General features: G+C 39.1%; 1 non-coding gene across 1 annotated transcript; it reads left to right on the top strand.

Moving 5' to 3' along the window:
* Positions 1 to 5,996: 5,996 nt before the first annotated feature.
* LOC141650275 (small nucleolar RNA R71) lies at positions 5,997 to 6,103 on the top strand. The gene has a single exon (XR_012546317.1). It is a non-coding gene; the product is annotated as a small nucleolar RNA R71 (small nucleolar RNA).
* Positions 6,104 to 9,409: the final 3,306 nt, after the last annotated feature.

Genomic DNA, 9,409 nt, shown 5'->3' with positions numbered 1-9,409 from the left:
TTGAGTACCAAGAGTTCAAACCGAAAGGTGTTGAAGCAAGAAATGATTATTTGACTCTTCTCATGTAAGCAATGCACAAGCAAGCCTTTGAGGATCGGAAAAATGCTTACTTGGCTCAATATCCACCCCTCCTACACTTAGCTAGGCAAGGACTACATGATCCATCATGTCCTTTGCCTAGTTGGGCGGATAGAGAAGTCCTATTTCCGGGTGCATCTAGGGTCGTTTCGGGTGACAATGAGGTTGTCGGTAATGAAGAAGTTGATGATAACATTGATGAGGAAGCAAGTGAAGAAGGACAAAAGGATGGTGAGCAAGATGATGAGCAAGGTGAAGAAGAAAGTGAAGAAGCAAATGAAGAGGGAAGTGGCAATGAGACCACTTCTAATGAGGAGAATGATGATAATGATGATATGATGGAAGATTAGCAAGCTTTGGAGGCTCCTACCCTCTCAAGGTTTGTCTATTTCTCTATTTGTTTTAATTATTTTCTTGATCATTGTTGGAGTAGTCCTAGAACCATAGAGGACTCACACCTCGGTACCATTGAGGTGTTCTCATTTTATTGTTCCCACTTTCAAAATCCAAAATGACAAATTAGTTTCATGCATTGCATAGTGTGTGCATGAATTATACCCATCCTTGGACATTAGCAATAGTGTCTAACTCGGTTTGGGGAAGTTAATGCATACACAACGGGAGGTAATCTAAATTATCCTCTCCGTCATAAACAAAAACCATGCATCATGTAGTGTAGATTAGTGTAGATTGCATTTACTGTAGAAATCATGCATCATCTTTGCATTATTTCCCATCATTTTGGCCATTGAGGACAATGCCCATATTAGTGTGGGGATGAGGAATTCTAACTTAACTCTTATTCAAAATCCGAAAAAAAAAAAAAAATTGAAAAATTTCGAAAATCATAAAAATTTGAAAATTGAAAAAAGCCAAAAACATGTTCATTCTCTTTTGTAGTGTAGTCTTGTATTATTGTATATATTGTGTTTGTTCTATCCTTGTTCACATTGATCGACTACGCCACATCCGAGACATGAGGATATTGAAGACCGCATGGTATGATCTTTCCAATCTCCTTTTTCCTCTTTATGTTAATGACTATGTGGCTTTATTTTGTTTGATGCGGTATAACAATGTGAACTTAGGACTTGCATTTAGTTTATATGTCATATTAGTTGATAGAATCACTTGCATTAGGATGTTTATATTAGTTGCATCATAGCATGTAGTTGCATTTAGATAAAAGTTTTGAAAAGTGTCTAATTAGGAACTTTGACAAGAGAAACTAAGCCATTACATATACTTTTTCAACTTAAGACTTTGCCTACTAGAATGGTTGTAAAACACCCTAGATAGTGTCATACTAGTGTCTTTTGACCCATGACCCAAAGCCTAGTCAAGGGTTTTCATGTGAGTCACCTATCCAACCCCGTGATGCGATGTGGACTTGGTTAACTTGTCTAGGTGACCTTGATTGACCTTGTGGTAAGGCAACCCAAAAATATTTTTCTATCAATAAGTTTGAAGTGCTCATTTCAAAGAATTTTGTCATGTGGAAGTAATTTAATGCCAAGGAAACCTCAAATGTTATGAATTGTTGAATGTTGAGAAATTTAAATTGTATTGATGGAGGCGTACCACTTCGATGTGCTTTGGAGCGGGATCCATTGAATTGGGCCCCCACATGGTTGTGAATTCAACCACCCAGAGACAGAGTGACTATCACCCCGAAAAGCTATTGTCTAGAGGTTAACCGGTTGCCTAATAATCGATTGGCGAAAGTAAAGGACACTAGCCCGGAAGGGACAAACCCCATCTTAAATTTTTGAAATGTGAAAGTTGAATGAGGTCAATTTTTGAATACTAGTCATATCCACCCGTTGTGTATAAAGATTTGAGCATTTCATTCCCAAAAAGCCTTTTGTCAAGCCACTTTGTCGATCTTGGGACGATCCATGACCTTTACTTTTGTATCGAATTCGAGACTTGTCATGTCATATGCTACTAGCATCATAGGGATCATCATTCCACCACCATCCGATCGCGCTTGACGAAAGCATTTGGAAATTGAGGACGAAAGTAGTCTAGTTTAACACCATTTGGAGGTGATTTAGTGCCATCCTTTTAGCCTTAGTAATTTGTTGAACTAGTATTTGTGAAGGATTACATGCTCTTAAATTTGTTCCTCTTTAGTGTCTCCACCACTTGATGTGGAAGTGGCTATTCCTTTTGTAGATGCATCCATTATGTGATTTTGTGTGCTTAATGTTTGGATGTGTCGCCATTTTGGCAAGACCCACCTTGCCTTGCAAGAAAGCATCCTACCTCATGGTTGTCTTGTTGTGAGTTGAAGGGGCGGAGTGAGACCCGCTAATTGTCTCATATCGGCTATGTTATTAGGTTAGTTTAAATAATGGTCCTAATCTTTGTCACCTCTTTACTCGGGACGAGCAAAGGTTCGGTTTGGGGATATTTGGTGTGACCATATTTAGCGCATATTTAGCCCCCGAATTAGCCTTGTTCCCATGCTTTTTAGTGCATATTTGGGTCATTTATTATCTTTAGTTCTTTGTTTTGCATATTCTTTCAGATTTTGATCCCTTGGTAGGAAAGGAGTGCAAATCTTGCATTTTCATGGCAAAACGAGACTAAATTGATCGAATCCAATGACCAAGCATCAAGGAGAGACAAGATTAGAAGGCCTTTGTACATATTATAGTAGATGAGCAATGTTGAGAAAGGATCCTTGAGTCCCCAAGGAAATCCCCAAGGAATTTATGAAGAAAATGGAAGAAAAGAAGAAGAAATCTTGCTGAGGCACAATCCGTGCGGATTGACTACAATCCGGCCGTCCTCCACCTGCACAATCCGTGCGATTTCATCCCAAGACGCTCGGGTTTGCCACTGCCACAATCCGCCCGGATTCCTCCAAAACTGCCCGTGTTCCACCGCCAGAATCCGCCCGTCCCGACTCTAATCCGCTCGGATTCCTCTACAGCGCAATTTCGTCTTCTCCAAGCTACAAAGAAAGAAGCCCTTCCTTCGTAAAATATTGGATCCTCCTTGCTCAATCTAAAAATTGTAATTACTAGTTTAGCCCTTAGTTAACCCTAATGCATCCCCCTAATTTCCACTATAAATACCCCATTAGTCTAATTAGAAGGGCATGTTCTTCTTATCAATTCTTAGAGTAGTTAATATCAATCAAATCTCTCTTTAGTTTTGTAATCAACAATTAATCAAGTTCTAATACAAGTTTTATTTCCTTAATCTCTCTTTTGTTCATCCTTTATTTTGGGTAATTGAAGATTATTTGGGTTATTATTGGGAGATTGACAACCTCTCAATCAAGCATCAAGTACTTCTTTTATCTTTGCTTTATTATTGGAATCATTAGTAGGTATAATTCTCTTAATCCCTTTTTAATTATTGTTAATTACTTTCATTTATTCATCATGTTTAACTTTGTTGGTATGATTGACAACCTTGCTAGCATGATCAACATGATAATCAGTGAGTAGTCTCTTAGCTAGGGTTAATGGGTGATTAGGGGAAGCCAACATGGGGAATGATTCATGCTTAAATTAATATGCTTTCATGTTTTATTTGCTTGCTTGTTTTGATGTCAACTCATGCACATGTTATGTTTGATGAAATGCGAGTCTATGAATCCTTGCATTTTTTACCCATCACCTATCCTTTCAATGAGACTTGTAAGACATAAACCAACTCGACTCTCATTAGACCATGCATGTTGTTGAGTAGGGAAGACTAAGTCGACTTGTACGTGTTGTACAATCTAATCGATTCGGCTCCGGGACCCAAACTTTCCTAGGATTGTAAGATATAACCCAACTCAATCCATCACAACAATAATTGCTTGCTTATAATTTGAGAACATGTTTGTATGATCAACTCCCATGATTCCCCTATGACCCCATGACACCCTAGTGCTTTTTATCAATTGTTTACAACCCTTTTAATTTTTCTTGCTTGTTTTATTTCATTGTTATTTTAGTTTAGTGACCTTCTACATCAACCCAAATTGTGACACCCCTAAGACACCACTAGTTTCAATAGAAATCTCATTTCAATTCCCGTCCCTTGGGATCCGACCTTTACTTGCCTCTTTACTAATGGTAGAGTTGTTTGTGAAGCTATAAATTGTGTTTTGATTCGGACGTGACCCAACGACCACATCTATTTAATTGTGAACACGAAACGGACCGATCACCAACCTCTTCCTATCACTTTCTCGGCTATAATGATCAACCATGAAACATGGCTCATGTAGTCGGGGAGCTCTCATTGTCTTGTCAAGATTAAAAGTGATTGTTTCATCTCCCACTTCAAGTGTGAGTTCTCCATGTTTTACGTCAATCACCGCTCCCACGGTGTGTAAGAAAGGTCTTCCTAAAATGATAGTAATGTTGGAGTCTTCCTCCATGTCAACAATAACAAAGTCCACCGGGATGAAGAACTTACCAATTCTTACCGGCACATTCTCCCATACCCCTAAAGGTGTCTTCGTTGATCGATCCGCCATTTGAAGTATGATATTAGTGCACTTGAGCTCTCCCATTCCTAGCCTCTTGCACACCGAGTATGGCATGACACTCACACTTGCCTCAAGGTCACATAAAGCTTTGTTGATTGTGGTGTCGCCAATGGTGCATGGAATAGAGAAACTTCCCGGATCCTTTGGAGGTGAACTTCCTTGTAGGATGGCACTACTCACCTTAGTGAAAGCAATAGTCTCGAGCTTCCGGATGGATTTCTTCTTTGTAAGAATATCTTTCATGTATTTCGCATAGGCCGGAACGTGATTGATTAATTACGTAAATGGAATTGAGACTTCCAAGTTTTTCACAATCTCCATAAACTTCCCAAGTTGTTCATAAAACTTAGGCTTAGCTTGACGACTTGGAAATGAAAGTCGAATCACAATAGGCACTTTCTCCTTAGCCTTCTCTTCATTCTTCTTTGAAACTTCTTGAATGGTGGTGGGTTCTTCTTCTTTCTTAGAGTTTTCAACTCTTTCCTTGTCACTATCATTCACAACATCTTCATCAACGGGCCTCTTCGGCCCTTCATACCTTGTACCACTCCTCAAATGGATGGCACTCACCGACTCATATCTTGGGGGATTACCTTGAGGTGGCAATTGCCCCTTTTGTCTTTGTGAACTAGAAGATGCTAATTAAGACATTTAGGTTTCCAACATCTTCGTGTGAGCTAGTATGTTGTTGATGGCGACGTCTTTTGCTTGACTATCCTTTTGCATTTGAGTAAAAAATTCTTGTTGGTTCTTTTGCGTTTGGAGGACCGATTTTTGAACATCAAAACCTTGGTCATTTGTTTGATTGTATGGAGGTTGATTTTGATAACTTTGGTTTTGATTGTAAAAGGGTCTTTGAGCTTGGTTTCTTATTGGAGGTGGGGTGTATGTTGGAGGGTTTTGAACATTTTGACTTTTGTATGAAAGATTGGGATGGAATTTGGTGTTTTCATTGTAATAGTTGGAATAAGGGGTGCCACTTTTGTATGTTTGGAAAGCATTCACTTATTCACTTGTTCCCCTACAATCTCTTTGGTCATGTCCCAATGTTCCACAACTCTCACATACTCCACTTGGAATTGATGATGATGCTACCATAGCATTAACATGTTGCTTGGGCGATTTGGAGGCCTCTTCAAGTTTAGCCATGGCCTTGTCAAACTTCAAATTAATGGTGTCAATATGAGCACTGAGTTGAGCACCCAATTGAGTAATGGAGTCCACCTCATGCTTTCCTCCTCTAGTAGCCTTCCGAGGTCTACTATATTGTGAGTTATGGACCGCCATTTCTTCAATCTTGTTCCATGTTTGATTATCATCAACTTCGGTAAACAAACCATTTGATCCCATATTAAGAATGTTTCGGGAGTCTTCATATCGACCATTCCAGAATTGTTGTACAAGAAACCACTCACTAAGTCCATGGTGTGGACAAGATCGACAAGTGTCCTTGAATCTCTCCCATGCTGCATACAAATATTCCTCGTCCCTTTGTTTGAACCCGGTGATTTGGGCTCTCAACATGTTAGTCTTTTCCAGAGGATAGAATTTCTTGTAGAAAGCAAGTGCAAATTTCTTCACCAAGAGTAGCCTTATCTAGGCTCTTCAACCATTGTTTCGCGGAACCAATCAAAGAAAAAGAAAATAAGACCCATCGAATTTGGTCTTGAGTAACTCCGGTTTGAGAAATTGCATCACAATAGTCACAAAAAATCTCCATATGAGAATGAGGGTCTTCACTAGGCATCCCCCCAAATTGACTTCTCTCAACTAGTTGTATGAATACGGATTTGACAATGAAATTACCTGTTAAATGTTATGGTGTAGGAGTACCATTTGGTAGGTTCTCCTCGGTTGGTACGGAATGTGATGAAGATTTTGGCATTGTGGGTTGATTTTATGGTTGGTTTTGCATTAGGTTATCCTATCTTTCTCTTGCAAAAGCGTCGATGAACTCAATATTATTTGGTTGAATGTCCACAATCTCACCAATACCTCTCAAAGTATTTCTAGCAAGTCTTCTATTGTTGGTCAAAGTTCTTTCAATTTCAAGATCAATGGGTAACAAGTTACCTTGTGATCTCCTAGACATGCAAAATATCAAACAACTTGAAAACAATTAGAACAAACCTTGAGGAATTTAACTTCCCTAAGGTAAAGAAAGACACAACTAAAAACAATTTAAAGAAAATCAAATGAAGTTAACACCATCCCCGGCAACGGCGCCATTTTTGGTGTTGTTGTAAAACTCGTCGTCAAAAGTTACTCAACCAAAACAATATTTATAACTTTACAAACTACTCTTAGTAAAGAGGCAAGTAAAGGTCAGATCGCAAGGGACGGGTATTGATGTAGAATTTTCAATTGCAAATGGTTGTGTCTAAGGGTGTCACAATTTGGGGTTGAGATAGGAAATCAATTAAAACTAATCAACAATAAAAATAAAGCAAGGTAGATAAAATGAAGATGTAAACAATTGATTAAAAGCACTAGGGTATCATGGGTTCATAGGGGATTCATGGGATTTGATCATACAAACATATTCTCTACTAGATGCAAGCACTTATTGTTGTGATGGGATCGAGTTAGTGTATATCTTACAATCCCTAAGAAGGTTTGGGTCCCAGAGCCGAATCGATTAGATTGTACAACACCTACAAGTCGACTTAATCCTCCCTACCCAACTATATGCATGGTCCAATGAGTCTCGAGTTAGTTTATGTCTTACAAGTCTCATTTAAAAGATAAGTGATGGGTAAAAAATGCAAGAATTCATAGGCTCGCATTTCATCAAACATCACATGTGCATAAGTTGGAATCACAACAAGCAAGTAAATTAATTATGAAAACATATTAGATTAAGCATGAATCAATCCCCATGTTGGTTTCCCCTAATTACCCATTAACCCTAGCCAAGGAAACTACTCACTCATGATCAAGTTTAACATGCTAACAAGGTCGTCAATCATATTAACAAGGCAAAACATGATGAATGAATGAAAATGATTAACTATAATTAAAGCAAGGGTTAAGAGAATTATACCTATGGAGATTCCAAAATAATAATGCAAAGAATAATAGAAGTACTTGATGATTGATGGAAGGTTGTCAATCTCCCAATAAACCCAAATAATCTTCTAATTACCCCCAAAATAAATGATCAACAATAGAGAAATTAAGGAAAGATTAAGAAATGAGATTTGTATTAAGACTGAATTAAGAGTTGATTACAAGATTAAGAGAGTATTAAGATAACATTAAGATTGGATTAAGGCTTGATGATAATCTAGGTAGTATAAAGGGGTATTTATACTAAAGATTAGGTACAAAGATTAGGGTTACTAAGGACTTAAATGACTATTAAGACCCTTAAGAAAAGTTGAGGAAGTGCTCCTCTCCAAGGAGATGCGCATCTCCGTTTTGCTAGTCCCGCAAAGATATGCTCGTCCCGAGCGTCTAGGAAGCTGGCGCGGTGGTTCTTGTAAGAAGATCCGAGCGGATCACTGAGGGAGACGCTCGGATTGTGAGGCTTCGAGACGAGCGTCTTGAGCACGGGACGCTCGGATTGTTGGGCAGGGAGACGCTCGGATTGGCAGTAATCCGCTCGGTTCCTGGGTCAGACACTTTTCTTCTCTTATTTCCTCAACAATCCGCGGGGATCTTGTTGAGGATGCAAGGATCCTTTCACCATTGCCCAATCTAGTTTATTATCTACATAGGCCTTCTAGTATCGCCTTCCCTTTGATGCTTGGTCATTGAATGCGATCAATTTAGCTCCATTTTGCCATGAAAATGCAAGGTTTGCACTCCTCTCCTACCAAGGAAACAAAACCTCAAAGAATATGCAAAATGGGAAACTAAAGATAGTAAATGACCCAATTATGCACTATAAAGCATAGGAGCGAGGCTAATTCTAGGACTAAATATGCTCATATATGAGTCACATCACATTACCACTCGGTCGAGTGGTTTACACTCGATCAAGTGCGTCCGCCACTCAGTCGAGTGCCTCAATACCGAGAATTTTTCCAGAGCCTGGAAAAGTGTCCACTCGGTCGAGTGGCATGGCACTCGGTCGACTGACTTCAATTCGACCGAGTTCCTTCTTCCACTTGACTGAGTACACCTCCTAAAGGACCATGTACTCATTCCGACTCACATAGGTCCACACATAACCCTACTTTGCATGTTTCTAAGCGCAAGCACGGGAAAATAGAAGCATAGATACGGCATACGATATACACATGATGATAATTAACATGCGATTCACATTCCTATTTGCAAACTACCAACTTAATCAGTTTAACATGTTTACAAATAAGCATCCAACATATTTCTCTTTAACTTGACTACAACCATCCATGTTACCACATCAAGTGCTACCAAGCATAAAGCTAGTTCACAAACATCAAACAAGGATATGCAAGAACCATATGCATCAAGAATATCACATTACCCCACGTGCTCTGACCGACTTGAGTTAAGAGGACAAGAGTACACCCTTAAGACGTCTCCCAACCTTGTCATGAGTACTCTATGACTCAAACCGGGTTAATTTTAAATTGACACACCTAAGTTCATTGGTTCATTAGTTTAGGCACCAAAACCGTCACTCTGATACCACTTTGAAACACCACCATAAGTCGGGACCCTTCCTCAAGGCAACCCCAACGTATGGAGGTGTCACAAGACTTGGTTTCCCAAGCTTGTAGTGCGAACAAACAAGTAAAGAAGGATTTAAGACGATGAACTTTAAATAGATAAGTTGTAGTTAATAATTAGTTACATGTTAAGGGATGCAAATACCATCTCATTTAGTACAACCAAATC

This window comes from Silene latifolia, chromosome 3, assembly GCF_048544455.1.
Source record: "Silene latifolia isolate original U9 population chromosome 3, ASM4854445v1, whole genome shotgun sequence".
NCBI classification, from domain to species: Eukaryota; Viridiplantae; Streptophyta; class Magnoliopsida; order Caryophyllales; family Caryophyllaceae; genus Silene; species Silene latifolia.
Note: the sequence above shows the minus strand (reverse complement) of the source record. Positions and strands in the feature narration are given on the sequence as shown.